Below are 23,031 nucleotides of genomic sequence, written 5' to 3'. Positions count from 1 at the left end.
AGCGTCTATCCACTTGTTATCCAGCCACATACCTGTAGTCAAGAGGCTTGGGGGACTGCAAGACATTGCCACGGAGGTGAATGCAGCTAACCACTGTAGTTAGTGTCCTGACAGCGCAGGCACGTTCATTTGCTCGTATACATGTGATGGAGACCGTGTCTCACACTGCTGTGGCGTACACCTTGGCCTAGGCTCTGCTGTGTATCGCCACTTGCATTACAGCCAGCTGCTTTCGCGGGCGCGTCCGTGGCCGTGATCGTCTAGTGGTTAGGACATTGCGTTGTGGCCGCAATAACCCAGGTTCGAATCCTGGTCACGGCAATTTTGAAAGTTTTGCCTTGCTGCCGTTGCAATGACGAGTACTCGAAATGACAGTACTCTCTTGATTTTTTCACTCGTGTTCCGCAGGCCGCAGTTTGCCCTACCACTTCATCCCCAACACGTAATGTCGCCTCCCAGAGCGCAGACGTCCGCTGCTCTCTGTAGTCGAAAAGGGCAGTTGTTTGCAGTGCGATGGGTGAGCAGCCAGTCCCAGCAGAACAGGAAGCTGTGGCGTGCACTGTTTGTACAAATGCTAGGAACACTGTCGCACCAAGCAGCGCATGTAGCGTGGCCGAGCGCTTTAAGGCGCTGGTTTAAGGCACCAGTCTCTCTGTAGGCGCGGTTTCGAATCCTGTAGCTGCCGGGGGTTTTGCTGTGATCGCGTTAACCTGCCGCTTTCTCTTCAAGTGTAACCTCCTTGAGCTCACATATATTTGAAACATGGAGCATTCTAGCTCCGCCTGACAGTTACAGCTACGATACTTTAGTGGTTACGGAAAGCCCAGGTTCGAAACCTGGTTACGGCACGAAAACGTCTCTTGACGCTGTCTCCTTAACTGCGACAGCTACAGACAAGTGGCGTCGCTACCATACGGCGGGCACGGCTTTTTCTTGCTGTGGATGGCCTAAAGAGACGCTTCCAGTGCGAGAGCGGTGGAAATACATGGCACGGCGATTGCCAAGATACTTCCATTTCGAAGTGATCTTTGTAGTACAAAGGAAACGTTTTGCGGCTGCTGCTCCAACGGTAACGTGGCCGAGCGGTCTAAGGCGCTGGTTTTAGGCACCAGTCTCTTCGGAGGCGTGGGTTCGAATCCCACCGTTGCCACTTTTTACGTCTCATTTTTGTGCCGTTGCGGTGTGTTCTCGTGGGGTAGGACGCAGCTCTTGTGACGCGCGTGTTGTGTAGGTAGCGTGGCCGAGCGGTCTAAGGCGCTGGTTTCAGGCACCATTCTCTTCGGAGGCGTGGGTTCCGATCCCACAGCTGCCAAACGTGTAATGTTTCCTGTGTCGAAGGCAGATGCACTCATTGCCCGCAAAGGAAACAGCACAACAAGGCGTGAGCGTCTGCTTGGTGAATTGTCGTAGAACAGTGCGTGGTGCAACGACAGGATTTGTAGGCACCTTTTGCTCTCATCATTGCTGGCGTCCGTCTCCACGAAATGCGTCCGGAGCACGCCGTTCTATAACGCGAGAGAGTGGATTTTTTTACAGTTGTCGTCAGTTAACCGTGCGTGGCTGCTGCGTTCGCTGGAAAGAGCACTGCCGTCGTTGTCCGGTGTGGTCTAGTGGCTAGGATACCTGGCTCTCACCCAGGAGGCCCGGGTTCGATTCCCGGTACCGGAATGGCGCGTTTTTGTTGCTCCTCTTATGCGACTTGTCTCGACTGACGCTACGCTGACGCGTGCAGAAAGCTACGTTAAGTATGATTCACGGCAACACCCGACGGCGAGAGAGATGAAGCGTCTATCCACTTGTTATCCAGCCACATACCTGTAGTCAAGAGGCTTGGGGGACTGCAAGACATTGCCACGGAGGTGAATGCAGCTAACCACTGTAGTTAGTGTCCTGACAGCGCAGGCACGTTCATTTGCTCGTATACATGTGATGGAGACCGTGTCTCACACTGCTGTGGCGTACACCTTGGCCTAGGCTCTGCTGTGTATCGCCACTTGCATTACAGCCAGCTGCTTTCGCGGGCGCGTCCGTGGCCGTGATCGTCTAGTGGTTAGGACATTGCGTTGTGGCCGCAATAACCCAGGTTCGAATCCTGGTCACGGCATTTTTGAAAGTTTTGCCTTGCTGCCGTTGCAATGACGAGTACTCGAAATGACAGTACTCTCTTGATTTTTTCACTCGTGTTCCGCAGGCCGCAGTTTGCCCTACCACTTCATCCCCAACACGTAATGTCGCCTCCCAGAGCGCAGACGTCCGCTGCTCTCTGTAGTCGAAAAGGGCAGTTGTTTGCAGTGCGATGGGTGAGCAGCCAGTCCCAGCAGAACAGGAAGCTGTGGCGTGCACTGTTTGTACAAATGCTAGGAACACTGGCGCACCAAGCAGCGCATGTAGCGTGGCCGAGCGCTTTAAGGCGCTGGTTTAAGGCACCAGTCTCTCTGTAGGCGCGGTTTCGAATCCTGTAGCTGCCGGGGGTTTTGCTGTGATCGCGTTAACCTGCCGCTTTCTCTTCAAGTGTAACCTCCTTGAGCTCACATATATTTGAAACATGGAGCATTCTAGCTCCGCCTGACAGTTACAGCTACGATACTTTAGTGGTTACGGAAAGCCCAGGTTCGAAACCTGGTTACGGCACGAAAACGTCTCTTGACGCTGTCTCCTTAACTGCGACAGCTACAGACAAGTGGCGTCGCTACCATACGGCGGGCACGGCTTTTTCTTGCTGTGGATGGCCTAAAGAGACGCTTCCAGTGCGAGAGCGGTGGAAATACATGGCACGGCGATTGCCAAGATACTTCCATTTCGAAGTGATCTTTGTAGTACAAAGGAAACGTTTTGCGGCTGCTGCTCCAACGGTAACGTGGCCGAGCGGTCTAAGGCGCTGGTTTTAGGCACCAGTCTCTTCGGAGGCGTGGGTTCGAATCCCACCGTTGCCACTTTTTACGTCTCATTTTTGTGCCGTTGCGGTGTGTTCTCGTGGGGTAGGACGCAGCTCTTGTGACGCGCGTGTTGTGTAGGTAGCGTGGCCGAGCGGTCTAAGGCGCTGGTTTCAGGCACCATTCTCTTCGGAGGCGTGGGTTCCAATCCCACAGCTGCCAAACGTGTAATGTTTCCTGTGTCGAAGGCAGATGCACTCATTGCCCGCAAAGGAAACAGCACAACAAGGCGTGAGCGTCTGCTTGGTGAATTGTCGTAGAACAGTGCGTGGTGCAACGACAGGATTTGTAGGCACCTTTTGCTCTCATCATTGCTGGCGTCCGTCTCCACGAAATGCGTCCGGAGCACGCCGTTCTATAACGCGAGAGAGTGGATTTTTTACAGTTGTCGTCAGTTAACCGTGGGTGACTGCTGCGTTCGCTGGAAAGAGCACTGCCGTCGTTGTCCGGTGTGGTCTAGTGGCTAGGATACCTGGCTCTCACCCAGGAGGCCCGGGTTCGATTCCCGGTACCGGAATGGCGCGTATAGTTCCGCTTCAGACGGCGTGCTGTGAGGACGTGTTAGCGCTCCGCTTTGCTGCTGTGTTTCGAAGTCGCGACTAGCTCTTGTTACTCTTCGTTCCGTGTGTGTTAGTGTTTTGTGTGTTTGTACTTGTGTTTTCGACGTCAATTTTGTTTCTGTCTTGAAAGCGGTTTTGGCCGCTGTTTATCTGCTGCAATGTCTACCATGTTTCCCAGGAAGCTTACTGTGCGCTTTGGTTTTGACAAGGCTACCCGATATGTACAACCCAGTTCACTGGAAATTCACGACTGGATTGTTGATGTTGTTGGCCTCACATCTGATCAGATACATACGGCTTACTATGATCTGGAACAATACTGTTTTTATGTCAAGCTGCTCTCGCCTTTGGTGCTGGAACGGATATTAAACAAATTTGATGGGGAAGCTGAATTCCGCCACCGTGACAATTCGGTGAGTAAGGTCACAGTTTGTAATGCTGATGTTGATTACAAGCATGTGCGTGTTTTTAACTTGCCCCCCGAGGTTGACAACTGTTATTTAAAAGACGTTCTTTCTAAGTATGGTGAAATTAAGCAAATTAGGAATGAACGGTGGTCCAGCCAACACCGGTTGCAATGCTTTAGCGGTGTGCGTTCGGTCGACATGCAAGTCAAGTATAATATTCCCTCTCATGTTCAAGTTTGCGGATATAAGGCTCATGTTATGTACAGTGGACAGACTTTGACCTGTCATGTCTGTAATGAGAGTGGACATATGAGGCAGGATTGTCCGAAACGGGTCTTTGTTTTGCAAACCCACTTACAGCAGCGCAAAAGGTTGACTCTGGCCGACCTTGTGAAGGAAAATTCTGTGACAGATGGGTCCAGTTCCCCCATCCTGGACAAAGATGAAGATAGGGCGCAGCATCGTGCTGCTGACTTTCCACCGCTAGCGCGGAAGGAGACTTCAGACTCTTCTGTTGTTCAAAGTGGTGTCGTTACTCACAAGAGACGACGCACTTACGATGGCGGTAGTGCAGACGACGATGACATTAATGTGGCTAGGTCATCTGTCGATGGCACATCGCCGCCGATGTTTGAGGTTCCGGGCTCCGAACATTCCCTGCTTTCGGATTGTGGCGCCAATTCACCGGTGCCAGTTGCTCAGTTGGATCCCTTACCCGTAAACGAACAGGCCGCGGTAGCTTCAATACCACGCCTGTCACCTGAGGCATGTCAACCGATGCAGACCGACCGACCGACCGATGTTGACACCGTTTGTAAACAGGACGGGGAAGTGCGTGGGCGTAAACAGCCGGCTACGTCACCGCCTCAGCCCGACAACAAACAAACGGAAGGTTCCACCGTTGATCAACACTCAGCTATCGAAAGAGCATGTGGAAGAGATAGGTCGCCGGAAGTAGTTTTGCAGTCTGAGCAATCACCGTGTGCAGTGGAGGCGGCGCTGGCACCTGACGTCAGCTCCGATCCTCCTACCCCGCCTTCCGCTGCGAATTTCTCAACGGGAGGTTGGCGCCGACACTCGGTGAAACCCAATGTCAATGTTGTTCGCAGGAAGCCTAAAAAGAAAGGTTCCGGCGCCGATGCTGACGCACCTTCGAAGTCAGATTCTCACGAAGGTTCTGGCGTGGAATGATGGCCTGACAGGTGATTAGACATCTCCGTGCTTCATGTTGCAATCCTACACGCTTTCCACTCTCAATATTAACAGGATCCATTCGGATTTAAAACTCGCTGCTCTCAAACAGTTTCTCTACGAATCAGCGACTGACATCGCATTTCTTCAGGAGGTTGTATCGCCCCACCTCGACTTTACCGGATTTGTATGTTTTTCCAATATTTCACCGGAAGCGCACGTCGGTACTGCCATTTTAGTTCGGGAAGGCATTCCCGTTCAAAACGTTGATACGTTAGAGTCGGGGAGAGGGATTGGGCTTACCATCGCAGGGGTCACTTTTGTCAATTTATATGCACCCTCTGGTAGTAGTCACCGGGCAGCACGAGCCGCGTTTTTCAAAGACGATATCATTTACCTCTTGCGGCGAAATCCCTCACCACTGATACTCGGTGGTGACTTTAATTGTGTTCTGGGCCGCAAAGATCAGACTCCTAATTTTAATTATTCTGGTGAGTTGCGACGCCTTGTTGTTGATCTCAAACTGCACGATGTGTGGGAGGTACGATACCCCACGCTGGTGAAGTTTACTCATACCGTTGCCAACTCTTCTAGCAGAATCGACAGAATTTATGTCTTGGATGATTTAAAAAGCAACGTAACGCACGCTGAAACTGTTCCCGTCATTTTCTCCGACCATAGTGCGTTGTTAACATGTCTCAATCTGCCACAACAACCTGCTCGCCGAGTACGAAACCAGTGGCATCTAAATGTTTCTTTATTGTCGGACGCAGAATTAGACGACGAAATAACTGCTGCATGGGTGCTGTGTCTCCGTTCACTTCACAACTTTCGAAGTGTGATTGAATGGTGGACCCGACGGGCGAAGCCACAGATCAGGAGTGTTTTAATATCCTTTAGTATCCGCAGGGCTAGGGAACGGAAAGCCACCGTCGAGTTTTATTACAGTGTGTTACGGGATCTTTATGATCAGGCGGGAGCCGTGACGACACGCCTGAAAGATATCAAACTGATAAAAGCCAAATTACTGCGCTTGAAACGTGAAGAACTGGAGGGCCTTAAGGTACGGTCCAAAGCGAAATCCGTCATTGCAGATGAGACTACTGCCTTGTATCATCTTATTCGTGACAGCAAAACTAGACGAGGCACTTTCATAGACGAACTTCAACTCGAGGATGGTACGAAACTCAGCACGCAGCAGGGAATACTCCAGGAAATCTCCGCTTACTATTCAAACATGTATGCACCGGGGGACACAAATGTGGACGATTATGACGAACTTTTTGGCTCTCATACTCCACAACTTACGGGAGATGACAATGACGCTCTTTCTTCGACTGTCGAAAATGATGATGTTTACGCCGTCATCTGCAATTCTGCCGTTAACAAATCACCAGGACCTGACGGCCTACCCGTTGAATTCTATAAAAGGTTTTGGCCTTTAATAGGAGACAAGTTCACCCACCTAATCAATGAAGTCTTACGGGGAACACCGGTGCCAGCAGAATTTAAACAATGCAAAATTGTACTTCTCCCGAAGAATAAGGGTTGCAAACGTTTAACCAACCTCCGACCGATTTCACTTTTGAACTCCGATTATAAACTTCTAGCTCGAGTACTCCATCACCGCATTATGCCGCTCACCGCTAAAATCATTTGCCCCCAACAGACCTGCGCCTTTAAGAAGACCATCTTACAAACTGCTGCTTTATACCGGGACGTCGTTGCCCTGACTCACGCATGCAATATTAAATGTGGACTGCTTTTTGTCGATTTCCACAAAGCGTTTGATAGGGTCGATCATCCGTATCTGATAGAGACGTTGCGCCGGATGGGGTTTCTCGACACCTCCATAGCCGTCATCCAGAACGTGGCGATGGGAATCACAGCACAACTCTCTGTTAATTGCCAGTTGACGAAGCGCATCGGAATACAACGTGGCGTCCCCCAAGGCAGTCCCTTGTCAATGCTGCTTTTTGTTCTTTCTCTAGAACCCTTTTTACGACAGCTACGATGTCGACTCACCGGAATTACAGTTTCAGGAATGAAAACTGTGGTGGGCGCATACGCGGATGATGTTGGCGTCATCATCAGAAATCAGGCGGATGTGTCACAACTTGAGTTGGCGCTCGCGACCTATTGTTCGGCATCCGGTGCGAGGCAGAACGTTCAAAAAAGTAAATTTTTAAACCTCAAGGGGCTTGCCCAGTTGCGTATTGCGTGGGCGACTAATGTCCATCAACATAAAGCTATTGGAATGGTCCTGACGACATCCATTTTCCGAATGATTTCGATAAATTGGCGCGAGGTTTCACGGACTATCCAGGGGGCACTGATTGCCAATCACTCCCGCTGCCTGGACCAATTTCAAAGGGTTCGTTTATTAAATACTTATATCTTGTCTAAGGCTTACTACACTGCACAAATTTTCCCTCTTCCCGCCATGATAGCGAAGGCCATTATGTCCCGGCTTAGCAAATTTTTTGTGGCGTGGGGAATTATTTCGTGTCTCTGTCAAACCAGCAATTCTGGATCCTTGTAAAGGGGGCCTGGGTTTGACGGACATTAAATGTAAAGCAATGGCATTGTATGTCAACAGAACATTAACTATCATGTCCCACTCCCCGGAATGCCTCACGGCAAAGTTGTACAATATAGTCCGGCCACACAGTATCGATCCACCCGTCAATCTTCAGCACATCAGTTTTAAACTTAAACATGTAAGGGACTTTTATCTTGAACGCAGCTACATCAGCAAAGAACTTTTACGGTCGCCGACAGTCACGGCGAAGGCGATTTTCGCAGAACGGAAACGGCTGCACAGCAACAATGTCATTGAATCCAAGTTCCCTGGTTTCGCATGGGACGTCGTCTGGAAAAATATTAGTAGTACGGTTCTTTCGAGTGATGCACGGACAGCGTGGTACAAAGTTATCAATAATCTCATCTGTACTAATGAACGTCTGTTTGGAATAGGGTTAAGTGACACCAACCTCTGTGGCAAATGTCACCTTGTCGACACTGTGTGTCATCGATATACGTGTGGCGGCCATATTTACAACTGGCAGTGGACCAGAGAGAAACTTGCCCTAATCACCAGGACATCTGCGCACACTTTCACTCCTCAGCATTTGTACCGCCCCGCTGAACGCTACTTCCCTCAATCGAAAAACAATGCAGTGATGTGGCTCATGGGGAAGTTCACCAGTTACATTTTTAACAACGTTGGAGGCGACAATCGACTTGAATTTTTAATGTACATGGAAACCGAATTTGACAAGGTGCTCAAGTACCCGGCTCATAAGAAGACATTTGGTAATATGCTCCACATTGCTTTCGAAAGAGTGGGAATAGGCTAGTGACCACTGGTTGTCTTTCTTGGTGACACGGGAGGGGTTTGGAGCGCGAAGCAATGGCAGTGCCGCGAAGAGGCCCCACTGCTTTTGCGGCGCATCACTGACCCCGACCTACATCACCAGGCGCCCGAGGGAAAGGCTCCACTACCGACGTTTGCCGCCAGCTTTCTATTTAACAACAATGAAAATGCAATTTAACAAAAAAAAAAAAAAAAAAAAAAAAGTGGCTAGGATACCTGGCTTTCACCCAGGAGGCCAGTGTTCGATTCCCGGTAAAAAAAAAAAAAAAAAAAAAAAACACAGAGGTCCGTGGATCGAAACCACGCTCTGCTAAAATTATTTCTTTTGCAGACTGTGTCGAGCTCGATAAAAAAAAAAAAAAAAAAGTGGTTAAGGCGTCTGGCTTGAAATCAGATTCCCTCTGGGAGCGTAGGTTAGAGTCCTGCCGACTGCGAAAATTTTCTCGCTCTCAAATGGCGGACGTTCAGCTGCATCCTAGCAGTTGCGTCACTACTAAACACGGGGGTCACCAGCAATGTGCAGTGCTATTTGATCCAGGGCGCAGCGCTACAGTCGCGCCCAGAAAAAAAAAAAAAAAAAAAAAAAAAAAAAAAAAAAAAAAAAAAAAAGCGGTCTAAGGCGCTGGTTTTAGGCACCAGTCTCTTCGGAGGCGTGGGTTCGAATCCCACCGTTGCCACTTTTTACGTCTCATTTTTGTGCCGTTGCGGTGTGTTCTCGTGGGGTAGGACGCAGCTCTTGTGACGCGCGTGTTGTGTAGGTAGCGTGGCCGAGCGGTCTAAGGCGCTGGTTTCAGGCACCATTCTCTTCGGAGGCGTGGGTTCCAATCCCACAGCTGCCAAACGTGTAATGTTTCCTGTGTCGAAGGCAGATGCACTCATTGCCCGCAAAGGAAACAGCACAACAAGGCGTGAGCGTCTGCTTGGTGAATTGTCGTAGAACAGTGCGTGGTGCAACGACAGGATTTGTAGGCACCTTTTGCTCTCATCATTGCTGGCGTCCGTCTCCACGAAATGCGTCCGGAGCACGCCGTTCTATAACGCGAGAGAGTGGATTTTTTACAGTTGTCGTCAGTTAACCGTGGGTGACTGCTGCGTTCGCTGGAAAGAGCACTGCCGTCGTTGTCCGGTGTGGTCTAGTGGCTAGGATACCTGGCTCTCACCCAGGAGGCCCGGGTTCGATTCCCGGTACCGGAATGGCGCGTTTTTGTTGCTCCTCTTATGCGACTTGTCTCGACTGACGCTACGCTGACGCGTGCAGAAAGCTACGTTAAGTATGATTCACGGCAACACCCGACGGCGAGAGAGATGAAGCGTCTATCCACTTGTTATCCAGCCACATACCTGTAGTCAAGAGGCTTGGGGGACTGCAAGACATTGCCACGGAGGTGAATGCAGCTAACCACTGTAGTTAGTGTCCTGACAGCGCAGGCACGTTCATTTGCTCGTATACATGTGATGGAGACCGTGTCTCACACTGCTGTGGCGTACACCTTGGCCTAGGCTCTGCTGTGTATCGCCACTTGCATTACAGCCAGCTGCTTTCGCGGGCGCGTCCGTGGCCGTGATCGTCTAGTGGTTAGGACATTGCGTTGTGGCCGCAATAACCCAGGTTCGAATCCTGGTCACGGCAATTTTGAAAGTTTTGCCTTGCTGCCGTTGCAATGACGAGTACTCGAAATGACAGTACTCTCTTGATTTTTTCACTCGTGTTCCGCAGGCCGCAGTTTGCCCTACCACTTCATCCCCAACACGTAATGTCGCCTCCCAGAGCGCAGACGTCCGCTGCTCTCTGTAGTCGAAAAGGGCAGTTGTTTGCAGTGCGATGGGTGAGCAGCCAGTCCCAGCAGAACAGGAAGCTGTGGCGTGCACTGTTTGTACAAATGCTAGGAACACTGTCGCACCAAGCAGCGCATGTAGCGTGGCCGAGCGCTTTAAGGCGCTGGTTTAAGGCACCAGTCTCTCTGTAGGCGCGGTTTCGAATCCTGTAGCTGCCGGGGGTTTTGCTGTGATCGCGTTAACCTGCCGCTTTCTCTTCAAGTGTAACCTCCTTGAGCTCACATATATTTGAAACATGGAGCATTCTAGCTCCGCCTGACAGTTACAGCTACGATACTTTAGTGGTTACGGAAAGCCCAGGTTCGAAACCTGGTTACGGCACGAAAACGTCTCTTGACGCTGTCTCCTTAACTGCGACAGCTACAGACAAGTGGCGTCGCTACCATACGGCGGGCACGGCTTTTTCTTGCTGTGGATGGCCTAAAGAGACGCTTCCAGTGCGAGAGCGGTGGAAATACATGGCACGGCGATTGCCAAGATACTTCCATTTCGAAGTGATCTTTGTAGTACAAAGGAAACGTTTTGCGGCTGCTGCTCCAACGGTAACGTGGCCGAGCGGTCTAAGGCGCTGGTTTTAGGCACCAGTCTCTTCGGAGGCGTGGGTTCGAATCCCACCGTTGCCACTTTTTACGTCTCATTTTTGTGCCGTTGCGGTGTGTTCTCGTGGGGTAGGACGCAGCTCTTGTGACGCGCGTGTTGTGTAGGTAGCGTGGCCGAGCGGTCTAAGGCGCTGGTTTCAGGCACCATTCTCTTCGGAGGCGTGGGTTCCAATCCCACAGCTGCCAAACGTGTAATGTTTCCTGTGTCGAAGGCAGATGCACTCATTGCCCGCAAAGGAAACAGCACAACAAGGCGTGAGCGTCTGCTTGGTGAATTGTCGTAGAACAGTGCGTGGTGCAACGACAGGATTTGTAGGCACCTTTTGCTCTCATCATTGCTGGCGTCCGTCTCCACGAAATGCGTCCGGAGCACGCCGTTCTATAACGCGAGAGAGTGGATTTTTTACAGTTGTCGTCAGTTAACCGTGGGTGACTGCTGCGTTCGCTGGAAAGAGCACTGCCGTCGTTGTCCGGTGTGGTCTAGTGGCTAGGATACCTGGCTCTCACCCAGGAGGCCCGGGTTCGATTCCCGGTACCGGAATGGCGCGTTTTTGTTGCTCCTCTTATGCGACTTGTCTCGACTGACGCTACGCTGACGCGTGCAGAAAGCTACGTTAAGTATGATTCACGGCAACACCCGACGGCGAGAGAGATGAAGCGTCTATCCACTTGTTATCCAGCCACATACCTGTAGTCAAGAGGCTTGGGGGACTGCAAGACATTGCCACGGAGGTGAATGCAGCTAACCACTGTAGTTAGTGTCCTGACAGCGCAGGCACGTTCATTTGCTCGTATACATGTGATGGAGACCGTGTCTCACACTGCTGTGGCGTACACCTTGGCCTAGGCTCTGCTGTGTATCGCCACTTGCATTACAGCCAGCTGCTTTCGCGGGCGCGTCCGTGGCCGTGATCGTCTAGTGGTTAGGACATTGCGTTGTGGCCGCAATAACCCAGGTTCGAATCCTGGTCACGGCAATTTTGAAAGTTTTGCCTTGCTGCCGTTGCAATGACGAGTACTCGAAATGACAGTACTCTCTTGATTTTTTCACTCGTGTTCCGCAGGCCGCAGTTTGCCCTACCACTTCATCCCCAACACGTAATGTCGCCTCCCAGAGCGCAGACGTCCGCTGCTCTCTGTAGTCGAAAAGGGCAGTTGTTTGCAGTGCGATGGGTGAGCAGCCAGTCCCAGCAGAACAGGAAGCTGTGGCGTGCACTGTTTGTACAAATGCTAGGAACACTGTCGCACCAAGCAGCGCATGTAGCGTGGCCGAGCGCTTTAAGGCGCTGGTTTAAGGCACCAGTCTCTCTGTAGGCGCGGTTTCGAATCCTGTAGCTGCCGGTGGTTTTGCTGTGATCGCGTTAACCTGCCGCTTTCTCTTCAAGTGTAACCTCCTTGAGCTCACATATATTTGAAACATGGAGCATTCTAGCTCCGCCTGACAGTTACAGCTACGATACATTAGTGGTTACGGAAAGCCCAGGTTCGAAACCTGGTTACGGCACGAAAACGTCTCTTGACGCTGTCTCCTTAACTGCGACAGCTACAGACAAGTGGCGTCGCTACCATACGGCGGGCACGGCTTTTTCTTGCTGTGGATGGCCTAAAGAGACGCTTCCAGTGCGAGAGCGGTGGAAATACATGGCACGGCGATTGCCAAGATACTTCCATTTCGAAGTGATCTTTGTAGTACAAAGGAAACGTTTTGCGGCTGCTGCTCCAACGGTAACGTGGCCGAGCGGTCTAAGGCGCTGGTTTTAGGCACCAGTCTCTTCGGAGGCGTGGGTTCGAATCCCACCGTTGCCACTTTTTACGTCTCATTTTTGTGCCGTTGCGGTGTGTTCTCGTGGGGTAGGACGCAGCTCTTGTGACGCGCGTGTTGTGTAGGTAGCGTGGCCGAGCGGTCTAAGGCGCTGGTTTCAGGCACCATTCTCTTCGGAGGCGTGGGTTCCAATCCCACAGCTGCCAAACGTGTAATGTTTCCTGTGTCGAAGGCAGATGCACTCATTGCCCGCAAAGGAAACAGCACAACAAGGCGTGAGCGTCTGCTTGGTGAATTGTCGTAGAACAGTGCGTGGTGCAACGACAGGATTTGTAGGCACCTTTTGCTCTCATCATTGCTGGCGTCCGTCTCCACGAAATGCGTCCGGAGCACGCCGTTCTATAACGCGAGAGAGTGGATTTTTTACAGTTGTCGTCAGTTAACCGTGGGTGACTGCTGCGTTCGCTGGAAAGAGCACTGCCGTCGTTGTCCGGTGTGGTCTAGTGGCTAGGATACCTGGCTCTCACCCAGGAGGCCCGGGTTCGATTCCCGGTACCGGAATGGCGCGTTTTTGTTGCTCCTCTTATGCGACTTGTCTCGACTGACGCTACGCTGACGCGTGCAGAAAGCTACGTTAAGTATGATTCACGGCAACACCCGACGGCGAGAGAGATGAAGCGTCTATCCACTTGTTATCCAGCCACATACCTGTAGTCAAGAGGCTTGGGGGACTGCAAGACATTGCCACGGAGGTGAATGCAGCTAACCACTGTAGTTAGTGTCCTGACAGCGCAGGCACGTTCATTTGCTCGTATACATGTGATGGAGACCGTGTCTCACACTGCTGTGGCGTACACCTTGGCCTAGGCTCTGCTGTGTATCGCCACTTGCATTACAGCCAGCTGCTTTCGCGGGCGCGTCCGTGGCCGTGATCGTCTAGTGGTTAGGACATTGCGTTGTGGCCGCAATAACCCAGGTTCGAATCCTGGTCACGGCAATTTTGAAAGTTTTGCCTTGCTGCCGTTGCAATGACGAGTACTCGAAATGACAGTACTCTCTTGATTTTTTCACTCGTGTTCCGCAGGCCGCAGTTTGCCCTACCACTTCATCCCCAACACGTAATGTCGCCTCCCAGAGCGCAGACGTCCGCTGCTCTCTGTAGTCGAAAAGGGCAGTTGTTTGCAGTGCGATGGGTGAGCAGCCAGTCCCAGCAGAACAGGAAGCTGTGGCGTGCACTGTTTGTACAAATGCTAGGAACACTGTCGCACCAAGCAGCGCATGTAGCGTGGCCGAGCGCTTTAAGGCGCTGGTTTAAGGCACCAGTCTCTCTGTAGGCGCGGTTTCGAATCCTGTAGCTGCCGGGGGTTTTGCTGTGATCGCGTTAACCTGCCGCTTTCTCTTCAAGTGTAACCTCCTTGAGCTCACATATATTTGAAACATGGAGCATTCTAGCTCCGCCTGACAGTTACAGCTACGATACTTTAGTGGTTACGGAAAGCCCAGGTTCGAAACCTGGTTACGGCACGAAAACGTCTCTTGACGCTGTCTCCTTAACTGCGACAGCTACAGACAAGTGGCGTCGCTACCATACGGCGGGCACGGCTTTTTCTTGCTGTGGATGGCCTAAAGAGACGCTTCCAGTGCGAGAGCGGTGGAAATACATGGCACGGCGATTGCCAAGATACTTCCATTTCGAAGTGATCTTTGTAGTACAAAGGAAACGTTTTGCGGCTGCTGCTCCAACGGTAACGTGGCCGAGCGGTCTAAGGCGCTGGTTTTAGGCACCAGTCTCTTCGGAGGCGTGGGTTCGAATCCCACCGTTGCCACTTTTTACGTCTCATTTTTGTGCCGTTGCGGTGTGTTCTCGTGGGGTAGGACGCAGCTCTTGTGACGCGCGTGTTGTGTAGGTAGCGTGGCCGAGCGGTCTAAGGCGCTGGTTTCAGGCACCATTCTCTTCGGAGGCGTGGGTTCCAATCCCACAGCTGCCAAACGTGTAATGTTTCCTGTGTCGAAGGCAGATGCACTCATTGCCCGCAAAGGAAACAGCACAACAAGGCGTGAGCGTCTGCTTGGTGAATTGTCGTAGAACAGTGCGTGGTGCAACGACAGGATTTGTAGGCACCTTTTGCTCTCATCATTGCTGGCGTCCGTCTCCACGAAATGCGTCCGGAGCACGCCGTTCTATAACGCGAGAGAGTGGATTTTTTACAGTTGTCGTCAGTTAACCGTGGGTGACTGCTGCGTTCGCTGGAAAGAGCACTGCCTTCGTTGTCCGGTGTGGTCTAGTGGCTAGGATACCTGGCTCTCACCCAGGAGGCCCGGGTTCGATTCCCGGTACCGGAATTGCGCGTTTTTGTTGCTCCTCTTATGCGACTTGTCTCGACTGACGCTACGCTGACGCGTGCAGAAAGCTACGTTAAGTATGATTCACGGCAACACCCGACGGCGAGAGAGATGAAGCGTCTATCCACTTGTTATCCAGCCACATACCTGTAGTCAAGAGGCTTGGGGGACTGCAAGACATTGCCACGGAGGTGAATGCAGCTAACCACTGTAGTTAGTGTCCTGACAGCGCAGGCACGTTCATTTGCTCGTATACATGTGATGGAGACCGTGTCTCACACTGCTGTGGCGTACACCTTGGCCTAGGCTCTGCTGTGTATCGCCACTTGCATTACAGCCAGCTGCTTTCGCGGGCGCGTCCGTGGCCGTGATCGTCTAGTGGTTAGGACATTGCGTTGTGGCCGCAATAACCCAGGTTCGAATCCTGGTCACGGCAATTTTGAAAGTTTTGCCTTGCTGCCGTTGCAATGACGAGTACTCGAAATGACAGTACTCTCTTGATTTTTTCACTCGTGTTCCGCAGGCCGCAGTTTGCCCTACCACTTCATCCCCAACACGTAATGTCGCCTCCCAGAGCGCAGACGTCCGCTGCTCTCTGTAGTCGAAAAGGGCAGTTGTTTGCAGTGCGATGGGTGAGCAGCCAGTCCCAGCAGAACAGGAAGCTGTGGCGTGCACTGTTTGTACAAATGCTAGGAACACTGTCGCACCAAGCAGCGCATGTAGCGTGGCCGAGCGCTTTAAGGCGCTGGTTTAAGGCACCAGTCTCTCTGTAGGCGCGGTTTCGAATCCTGTAGCTGCCGGGGGTTTTGCTGTGATCGCGTTAACCTGCCGCTTTCTCTTCAAGTGTAACCTCCTTGAGCTCACATATATTTGAAACATGGAGCATTCTAGCTCCGCCTGACAGTTACAGCTACGATACTTTAGTGGTTACGGAAAGCCCAGGTTCGAAACCTGGTTACGGCACGAAAACGTCTCTTGACGCTGTCTCCTTAACTGCGACAGCTACAGACAAGTGGCGTCGCTACCATACGGCGGGCACGGCTTTTTCTTGCTGTGGATGGCCTAAAGAGACGCTTCCAGTGCGAGAGCGGTGGAAATACATGGCACGGCGATTGCCAAGATACTTCCATTTCGAAGTGATCTTTGTAGTACAAAGGAAACGTTTTGCGGCTGCTGCTCCAACGGTAACGTGGCCGAGCGGTCTAAGGCGCTGGTTTTAGGCACCAGTCTCTTCGGAGGCGTGGGTTCGAATCCCACCGTTGCCACTTTTTACGTCTCATTTTTGTGCCGTTGCGGTGTGTTCTCGTGGGGTAGGACGCAGCTCTTGTGACGCGCGTGTTGTGTAGGTAGCGTGGCCGAGCGGTCTAAGGCGCTGGTTTCAGGCACCATTCTCTTCGGAGGCGTGGGTTCCAATCCCACAGCTGCCAAACGTGTAATGTTTCCTGTGTCGAAGGCAGATGCACTCATTGCCCGCAAAGGAAACAGCACAACAAGGCGTGAGCGTCTGCTTGGTGAATTGTCGTAGAACAGTGCGTGGTGCAACGACAGGATTTGTAGGCACCTTTTGCTCTCATCATTGCTGGCGTCCGTCTCCACGAAATGCGTCCGGAGCACGCCGTTCTATAACGCGAGAGAGTGGATTTTTTACAGTTGTCGTCAGTTAACCGTGGGTGACTGCTGCGTTCGCTGGAAAGAGCACTGCCGTCGTTGTCCGGTGTGGTCTAGTGGCTAGGATACCTGGCTCTCACCCAGGAGGCCCGGGTTCGATTCCCGGTACCGGAATGGCGCGTTTTTGTTGCTCCTCTTATGCGACTTGTCTCGACTGACGCTACGCTGACGCGTGCAGAAAGCTACGTTAAGTATGATTCACGGCAACACCCGACGGCGAGAGAGATGAAGCGTCTATCCACTTGTTATCCAGCCACATACCTGTAGTCAAGAGGCTTGGGGGACTGCAAGACATTGCCACGGAGGTGAATGCAGCTAACCACTGTAGTTAGTGTCCTGACAGCGCAGGCACGTTCATTTGCTCGTATACATGTGATGGAGACCGTGTCTGACACTGCTGTGGCGTACACCTTGGCCTAGGCTCTGCTGTGTATCGCCACTTGCATTACAGCCAGCTGCTTTCGCGGGCGCGTCCGTGGCCGTGATCGTCTAGTGGTTAGGACATTGCGTTGTGGCCGCAATAACCCAGGTTCGAATCCTGGTCACGGCAATTTTGAAAGTTTTGCCTTGCTGCCGTTGCAATGACGAGTACTCGAAATGACAGTACTCTCTTGATTTTTTCACTCGTGTTCCGCAGGCCGCAGTTTGCCCTACCACTTCATCCCCAACACGTAATGTCGCCTCCCAGAGCGCAGACGTCCGCTGCTCTCTGTAGTCGAAAAGGGCAGTTGTTTGCAGTGCGATGGGTGAGCAGCCAGTCCCAGCAGAACAGGAAGCTGTGGCGTGCACTGTTTGTACAAATGCTAGGAACACTGTCGCACCAAGCAGCGCATGTAGCGTGGCCGAGCGCTTTAAGGCGCTGGTTTAAGGCACCAGTCTCTCTGTAGGCGCGGTTTCGAATCCTGTAGCTGCCGGGGGTTTTGCTGTGATCGCGTTAACCTGCCGCTTTCTCTTCAAGTGTAACCTCCTTGAGCTCACATATATTTGAAACATGGAGCATTCTAGCTCCGCCTGACAGTTACAGCTACGATACTTTAGTGGTTACGGAAAGCCCAGGTTCGAAACCTGGTTACGGCACGAAAACGTCTCTTGACGCTGTCTCCTTAACTGCGACAGCTACAGACAAGTGGCGTCGCTACCATACGGCGGGCACGGCTTTTTCTTGCTGTGGATGGCCTAAAGAGACGCTTCCAGTGCGAGAGCGGTGGAAATACATGGCACGGCGATTGCCAAGATACTTCCATTTCGAAGTGATCTTTGTAGTACAAAGGAAACGATTTGCGGCTGCTGCTCCAACGGTAACGTGGCCGAGCGGTCTAAGGCGCTGGTTTTAGGCACCAGTCTCTTCGGAGGCGTGGGTTCGAATCCCACCGTTGCCACTTTTTACGTCTCATTTTTGTGCCGTTGCGGTGTGTTCTCGTGGGGTAGGACGCAGCTCTTGTGACGCGCGTGTTGTGTAGGTAGCGTGGCCGAGCGGTCTAAGGCGCTGGTTTCAGGCACCATTCTCTTCGGAGGCGTGGGTTCCAATCCCACAGCTGCCAAACGTGTAATGTTTCCTGTGTCGAAGGCAGATGCACTCATTGCCCGCAAAGGAAACAGCACAACAAGGCGTGAGCGTCTGCTTGGTGAATTGTCGTAGAACAGTGCGTGGTGCAACGACAGGATTTGTAGGCACCTTTTGCTCTCATCATTGCTGGCGTCCGTCTCCACGAAATGCGTCCGGAGCACGCCGTTCTATAACGCGAGAGAGTGGATTTTTTACAGTTGTCGTCAGTTAACCGTGGGTGACTGCTGCGTTCGCTGGAAAGAGCACTGCCGTCGTTGTCCGGTGTGGTCTAGTGGCTAGGATACCTGGCTCTCACCCAGAAGGCCCGGGTTCGATTCCCGGTACCGGAATGGCGCGTTTTTGTTGCTCCTCTTATGCGACTTGTCTCGACTGACGCTACGCTGACGCGTGCAGAAAGCTACGTTAAGTATGATTCACGGCAACACCCGACGGCGAGAGAGATGAAGCGTCTATCCACTTGTTATCCAGCCACATACCTGTAGTCAAGAGGCTTGGGGGACTGCAAGACATTGCCACGGAGGTGAATGCAGCTAACCACTGTAGTTAGTGTCCTGACAGCGCAGGCACGTTCATTTGCTCGTATACATGTGATGGAGACCGTGTCTCACACTGCTGTGGCGTACACCTTGGCCTAGGCTCTGCTGTGTATCGCCACTTGCATTACAGCCAGCTGCTTTCGCGGGCGCGTCCGTGGCCGTGATCGTCTAGTGGTTAGGACATTGCGTTGTGGCCGCAATAACCCAGGTTCGAATCCTGGTCACGGCAATTTTGAAAGTTTTGCCTTGCTGCCGTTGCAATGACGAGTACTCGAAATGACAGTACTCTCTTGATTTTTTCACTCGTGTTCCGCAGGCCGCAGTTTGCCCTACCACTTCATCCCCAACACGTAATGTCGCCTCCCAGAGCGCAGACGTCCGCTGCTCTCTGTAGTCGAAAAGGGCAGTTGTTTGCAGTGCGATGGGTGAGCAGCCAGTCCCAGCAGAACAGGAAGCTGTGGCGTGCACTGTTTGTACAAATGCTAGGAACACTGTCGCACCAAGCAGCGCATGTAGCGTGGCCGAGCGCTTTAAGGCGCTGGTTTAAGGCACCAGTCTCTCTGTAGGCGCGGTTTCGAATCCTGTAGCTGCCGGGGGTTTTGCTGTGATCGCGTTAACCTGCCGCTTTCTCTTCAAGTGTAACCTCCTTGAGCTCACATATATTTGAAACATGGAGCATTCTAGCTCCGCCTGACAGTTACAGCTACGATACTTTAGTGGTTACGGAAAGCCCAGGTTCGAAACCTGGTTACGGCACGAAAACGTCTCTTGACGCTGTCTCCTTAACTGCGACAACTACAGACAAGTGGCGTCGCTACCATACGGCGGGCACGGCTTTTTCTTGCTGTGGATGGCCTAAAGAGACGCTTCCAGTGCGAGAGCGGTGGAAATACATGGCACGGCGATTGCCAAGATACTTCCATTTCGAAGTGATCTTTGTAGTACAAAGGAAACGTTTTGCGGCTGCTGCTCCAACGGTAACGTGGCCGAGCGGTCTAAGGCGCTGGTTTTAGGCACCAGTCTCTTCGGAGGCGTGGGTTCGAATCCCACCGTTGCCACTTTTTACGTCTCATTTTTGTGCCGTTGCGGTGTGTTCTCGTGGGGTAGGACGCAGCTCTTGTGACGCGCGTGTTGTGTAGGTAGCGTGGCCGAGCGGTCTAAGGCGCTGGTTTCAGGCACCATTCTCTTCGGAGGCGTGGGTTCCAATCCCACAGCTGCCAAACGTGTAATGTTTCCTGTGTCGAAGGCAGATGCACTCATTGCCCGCAAAGGAAACAGCACAACAAGGCGTGAGCGTCTGCTTGGTGAATTGTCGTAGAACAGTGCGTGGTGCAACGACAGGATTTGTAGGCACCTTTTGCTCTCATCATTGCTGGCGTCCGTCTCCACGAAATGCGTCCGGAGCACGCCGTTCTATAACGCGAGAGAGTGGATTTTTTACAGTTGTCGTCAGTTAACCGTGGGTGACTGCTGCGTTCGCTGGAAAGAGCACTGCCGTCGTTGTCCGGTGTGGTCTAGTGGCTAGGATACCTGGCTCTCACCCAGAAGGCCCGGGTTCGATTCCCGGTACCGGAATGGCGCGTTTTTGTTGCTCCTCTTATGCGACTTGTCTCGACTGACGCTACGCTGACGCGTGCAGAAAGCTACGTTAAGTATGATTCACGGCAACACCCGACGGCGAGAGAGATGAAGCGTCTATCCACTTGTTATCCAGCCACATACCTGTAGTCAAGAGGCTTGGGGGACTGCAAGACATTGCCACGGAGGTGAATGCAGCTAACCACTGTAGTTAGTGTCCTGACAGCGCAGGCACGTTCATTTGCTCGTATACATGTGATGGAGACCGTGTCTCACACTGCTGTGGCGTACACCTTGGCCTAGGCTCTGCTGTGTATCGCCACTTGCATTACAGCCAGCTGCTTTCGCGGGCGCGTCCGTGGCCGTGATCGTCTAGTGGTTAGGACATTGCGTTGTGGCCGCAATAACCCAGGTTCGAATCCTGGTCACGGCAATTTTGAAAGTTTTGCCTTGCTGCCGTTGCAATGACGAGTACTCGAAATGACAGTACTCTCTTGATTTTTTCACTCGTGTTCCGCAGGCCGCAGTTTGCCCTACCACTTCATCCCCAACACGTAATGTCGCCTCCCAGAGCGCAGACGTCCGCTGCTCTCTGTAGTCGAAAAGGGCAGTTGTTTGCAGTGCGATGGGTGAGCAGCCAGTCCCAGCAGAACAGGAAGCTGTGGCGTGCACTGTTTGTACAAATGCTAGGAACACTGGCGCACCAAGCAGCGCATGTAGCGTGGCCGAGCGCTTTAAGGCGCTGGTTTAAGGCACCAGTCTCTCTGTAGGCGCGGTTTCGAATCCTGTAGCTGCCGGGGGTTTTGCTGTGATCGCGTTAACCTGCCGCTTTCTCTTCAAGTGTAACCTCCTTGAGCTCACATATATTTGAAACATGGAGCATTCTAGCTCCGCCTGACAGTTACAGCTACGATACTTTAGTGGTTACGGAAAGCCCAGGTTCGAAACCTGGTTACGGCACGAAAACGTCTCTTGACGCTGTCTCCTTAACTGCGACAACTACAGACAAGTGGCGTCGCTACCATACGGCGGGCACGGCTTTTTCTTGCTGTGGATGGCCTAAAGAGACGCTTCCAGTGCGAGAGCGGTGGAAATACATGGCACGGCGATTGCCAAGATACTTCCATTTCGAAGTGATCTTTGTAGTACAAAGGAAACGTTTTGCGGCTGCTGCTCCAACGGTAACGTGGCCGAGCGGTCTAAGGCGCTGGTTTTAGGCACCAGTCTCTTCGGAGGCGTGGGTTCGAATCCCACCGTTGCCACTTTTTACGTCTCATTTTTGTGCCGTTGCGGTGTGTTCTCGTGGGGTAGGACGCAGCTCTTGTGACGCGCGTGTTGTGTAGGTAGCGTGGCCGAGCGGTCTAAGGCGCTGGTTTCAGGCACCATTCTCTTCGGAGGCGTGGGTTCCAATCCAACAGCTGCCAAACGTGTAATGTTTCCTGTGTCGAAAGCAGATGCACTCATTGCCCGCAAAGGAAACAGCACAACAAGGCGTGAGCGTCTGCTTGGTGAATTGTCGTAGAACAGTGCGTGGTGCAACGACAGGATTTGTAGGCACCTTTTGCTCTCATCATTGCTGGCGTCCGTCTCCACGAAATGCGTCCGGAGCACGCCGTTCTATAACGCGAGAGAGTGGATTTTTTACAGTTGTCGTCAGTTAACCGTGGGTGACTGCTGCGTTCGCTGGAAAGAGCACTGCCGTCGTTGTCCGGTGTGGTCTAGTGGCTAGGATACCTGGCTCTCACCCAGAAGGCCCGGGTTCGATTCCCGGCACCGGAATGGCGCGTTTTTGTTGCTCCTCTTATGCGACTTGTCTCGACTGACGCTACGCTGACGCGTGCAGAAAGCTACGTTAAGTATGATTCACGGCAACACCCGACGGCGAGAGAGATGAAGCGTCTATCCACTTGTTATCCAGCCACATACCTGTAGTCAAGAGGCTTGGGGGACTGCAAGACATTGCCACGGAGGTGAATGCAGCTAACCACTGTAGTTAGTGTCCTGACAGCGCAGGCACGTTCATTTGCTCGTATACATGTGATGGAGACCGTGTCTCACACTGCTGTGGCGTACACCTTGGCCTAGGCTCTGCTGTGTATCGCCACTTGCATTACAGCCAGCTGCTTTCGCGGGCGCGTCCGTGGCCGTGATCGTCTAGTGGTTAGGACATTGCGTTGTGGCCGCAATAACCCAGGTTCGAATCCTGGTCACGGCAATTTTGAAAGTTTTGCCTTGCTGCCGTTGCAATGACGAGTACTCGAAATGACAGTACTCTCTTGATTTTTTCACTCGTGTTCCGCAGGCCGCAGTTTGCCCTACCACTTCATCCCCAACACGTAATGTCGCCTCCCAGAGCGCAGACGTCCGCTGCTCTCTGTAGTCGAAAAGGGCAGTTGTTTGCAGTGCGATGGGTGAGCAGCCAGTCCCAGCAGAACAGGAAGCTGTGGCGTGCACTGTTTGTACAAATGCTAGGAACACTGTCGCACCAAGCAGCGCATGTAGCGTGGCCGAGCGCTTTAAGGCGCTGGTTTAAGGCACCAGTCTCTCTGTAGGCGCGGTTTCGAATCCTGTAGCTGCCGGGGGTTTTGCTGTGATCGCGTTAACCTGCCGCTTTCTCTTCAAGTGTAACCTCCTTGAGCTCACATATATTTGAAACATGGAGCATTCTAGCTCCG

The 23,031-nt window shown here is 52.3% G+C and overlaps 29 non-coding genes across 29 annotated transcripts; all 29 read left to right on the top strand.

The window, feature by feature from the left end:
• The first annotated feature begins 249 nt into the window (after nucleotides 1-249).
• On the top strand, nucleotides 250-321 carry Trnah-gug (transfer RNA histidin (anticodon GUG)). The gene has a single exon. It is a non-coding gene; the product is annotated as a tRNA-His (tRNA).
• A 747-nt stretch (nucleotides 322-1,068) lies between these two features.
• Nucleotides 1,069-1,150, top strand: Trnal-uag (transfer RNA leucine (anticodon UAG)). Its single transcript has one exon. It is a non-coding gene; the product is annotated as a tRNA-Leu (tRNA).
• Nucleotides 1,151-1,596: 446 nt separating this feature from the next.
• On the top strand, nucleotides 1,597-1,668 carry Trnae-cuc (transfer RNA glutamic acid (anticodon CUC)). The gene has a single exon. It is a non-coding gene; the product is annotated as a tRNA-Glu (tRNA).
• Nucleotides 1,669-2,032: 364 nt separating this feature from the next.
• On the top strand, nucleotides 2,033-2,104 carry Trnah-gug (transfer RNA histidin (anticodon GUG)). Its single transcript has one exon. It is a non-coding gene; the product is annotated as a tRNA-His (tRNA).
• Nucleotides 2,105-2,851: 747 nt separating this feature from the next.
• Nucleotides 2,852-2,933, top strand: Trnal-uag (transfer RNA leucine (anticodon UAG)). Its single transcript has one exon. It is a non-coding gene; the product is annotated as a tRNA-Leu (tRNA).
• A 445-nt stretch (nucleotides 2,934-3,378) lies between these two features.
• Nucleotides 3,379-3,450, top strand: Trnae-cuc (transfer RNA glutamic acid (anticodon CUC)). Its single transcript has one exon. It is a non-coding gene; the product is annotated as a tRNA-Glu (tRNA).
• A 6,139-nt stretch (nucleotides 3,451-9,589) lies between these two features.
• On the top strand, nucleotides 9,590-9,661 carry Trnae-cuc (transfer RNA glutamic acid (anticodon CUC)). Its single transcript has one exon. It is a non-coding gene; the product is annotated as a tRNA-Glu (tRNA).
• A 364-nt stretch (nucleotides 9,662-10,025) lies between these two features.
• On the top strand, nucleotides 10,026-10,097 carry Trnah-gug (transfer RNA histidin (anticodon GUG)). Its single transcript has one exon. It is a non-coding gene; the product is annotated as a tRNA-His (tRNA).
• Nucleotides 10,098-10,844: 747 nt separating this feature from the next.
• Trnal-uag (transfer RNA leucine (anticodon UAG)) lies at nucleotides 10,845-10,926 on the top strand. The gene has a single exon. It is a non-coding gene; the product is annotated as a tRNA-Leu (tRNA).
• Nucleotides 10,927-11,371: 445 nt separating this feature from the next.
• On the top strand, nucleotides 11,372-11,443 carry Trnae-cuc (transfer RNA glutamic acid (anticodon CUC)). The gene has a single exon. It is a non-coding gene; the product is annotated as a tRNA-Glu (tRNA).
• Nucleotides 11,444-11,807: 364 nt separating this feature from the next.
• On the top strand, nucleotides 11,808-11,879 carry Trnah-gug (transfer RNA histidin (anticodon GUG)). Its single transcript has one exon. It is a non-coding gene; the product is annotated as a tRNA-His (tRNA).
• A 747-nt stretch (nucleotides 11,880-12,626) lies between these two features.
• On the top strand, nucleotides 12,627-12,708 carry Trnal-uag (transfer RNA leucine (anticodon UAG)). The gene has a single exon. It is a non-coding gene; the product is annotated as a tRNA-Leu (tRNA).
• A 445-nt stretch (nucleotides 12,709-13,153) lies between these two features.
• Trnae-cuc (transfer RNA glutamic acid (anticodon CUC)) lies at nucleotides 13,154-13,225 on the top strand. The gene has a single exon. It is a non-coding gene; the product is annotated as a tRNA-Glu (tRNA).
• A 364-nt stretch (nucleotides 13,226-13,589) lies between these two features.
• Nucleotides 13,590-13,661, top strand: Trnah-gug (transfer RNA histidin (anticodon GUG)). The gene has a single exon. It is a non-coding gene; the product is annotated as a tRNA-His (tRNA).
• A 747-nt stretch (nucleotides 13,662-14,408) lies between these two features.
• Trnal-uag (transfer RNA leucine (anticodon UAG)) lies at nucleotides 14,409-14,490 on the top strand. Its single transcript has one exon. It is a non-coding gene; the product is annotated as a tRNA-Leu (tRNA).
• Nucleotides 14,491-14,935: 445 nt separating this feature from the next.
• On the top strand, nucleotides 14,936-15,007 carry Trnae-cuc (transfer RNA glutamic acid (anticodon CUC)). The gene has a single exon. It is a non-coding gene; the product is annotated as a tRNA-Glu (tRNA).
• A 364-nt stretch (nucleotides 15,008-15,371) lies between these two features.
• Nucleotides 15,372-15,443, top strand: Trnah-gug (transfer RNA histidin (anticodon GUG)). The gene has a single exon. It is a non-coding gene; the product is annotated as a tRNA-His (tRNA).
• A 747-nt stretch (nucleotides 15,444-16,190) lies between these two features.
• Nucleotides 16,191-16,272, top strand: Trnal-uag (transfer RNA leucine (anticodon UAG)). The gene has a single exon. It is a non-coding gene; the product is annotated as a tRNA-Leu (tRNA).
• A 445-nt stretch (nucleotides 16,273-16,717) lies between these two features.
• Nucleotides 16,718-16,789, top strand: Trnae-cuc (transfer RNA glutamic acid (anticodon CUC)). The gene has a single exon. It is a non-coding gene; the product is annotated as a tRNA-Glu (tRNA).
• Nucleotides 16,790-17,153: 364 nt separating this feature from the next.
• On the top strand, nucleotides 17,154-17,225 carry Trnah-gug (transfer RNA histidin (anticodon GUG)). The gene has a single exon. It is a non-coding gene; the product is annotated as a tRNA-His (tRNA).
• Nucleotides 17,226-17,972: 747 nt separating this feature from the next.
• Nucleotides 17,973-18,054, top strand: Trnal-uag (transfer RNA leucine (anticodon UAG)). The gene has a single exon. It is a non-coding gene; the product is annotated as a tRNA-Leu (tRNA).
• A 445-nt stretch (nucleotides 18,055-18,499) lies between these two features.
• Nucleotides 18,500-18,571, top strand: Trnae-cuc (transfer RNA glutamic acid (anticodon CUC)). The gene has a single exon. It is a non-coding gene; the product is annotated as a tRNA-Glu (tRNA).
• Nucleotides 18,572-18,935: 364 nt separating this feature from the next.
• Nucleotides 18,936-19,007, top strand: Trnah-gug (transfer RNA histidin (anticodon GUG)). Its single transcript has one exon. It is a non-coding gene; the product is annotated as a tRNA-His (tRNA).
• Nucleotides 19,008-19,754: 747 nt separating this feature from the next.
• Nucleotides 19,755-19,836, top strand: Trnal-uag (transfer RNA leucine (anticodon UAG)). Its single transcript has one exon. It is a non-coding gene; the product is annotated as a tRNA-Leu (tRNA).
• A 445-nt stretch (nucleotides 19,837-20,281) lies between these two features.
• Trnae-cuc (transfer RNA glutamic acid (anticodon CUC)) lies at nucleotides 20,282-20,353 on the top strand. Its single transcript has one exon. It is a non-coding gene; the product is annotated as a tRNA-Glu (tRNA).
• A 364-nt stretch (nucleotides 20,354-20,717) lies between these two features.
• On the top strand, nucleotides 20,718-20,789 carry Trnah-gug (transfer RNA histidin (anticodon GUG)). Its single transcript has one exon. It is a non-coding gene; the product is annotated as a tRNA-His (tRNA).
• A 747-nt stretch (nucleotides 20,790-21,536) lies between these two features.
• On the top strand, nucleotides 21,537-21,618 carry Trnal-uag (transfer RNA leucine (anticodon UAG)). The gene has a single exon. It is a non-coding gene; the product is annotated as a tRNA-Leu (tRNA).
• Nucleotides 21,619-22,063: 445 nt separating this feature from the next.
• On the top strand, nucleotides 22,064-22,135 carry Trnae-cuc (transfer RNA glutamic acid (anticodon CUC)). Its single transcript has one exon. It is a non-coding gene; the product is annotated as a tRNA-Glu (tRNA).
• Nucleotides 22,136-22,499: 364 nt separating this feature from the next.
• Nucleotides 22,500-22,571, top strand: Trnah-gug (transfer RNA histidin (anticodon GUG)). The gene has a single exon. It is a non-coding gene; the product is annotated as a tRNA-His (tRNA).
• Nucleotides 22,572-23,031: the final 460 nt, after the last annotated feature.

The sequence above is a fragment of the Schistocerca serialis genome, chromosome 1 (genome assembly GCF_023864345.2).
Source record: "Schistocerca serialis cubense isolate TAMUIC-IGC-003099 chromosome 1, iqSchSeri2.2, whole genome shotgun sequence".
NCBI classification, from domain to species: domain Eukaryota; kingdom Metazoa; phylum Arthropoda; class Insecta; order Orthoptera; family Acrididae; genus Schistocerca; species Schistocerca serialis.
This window is presented reverse-complemented; position numbering and strand designations above follow the sequence as displayed.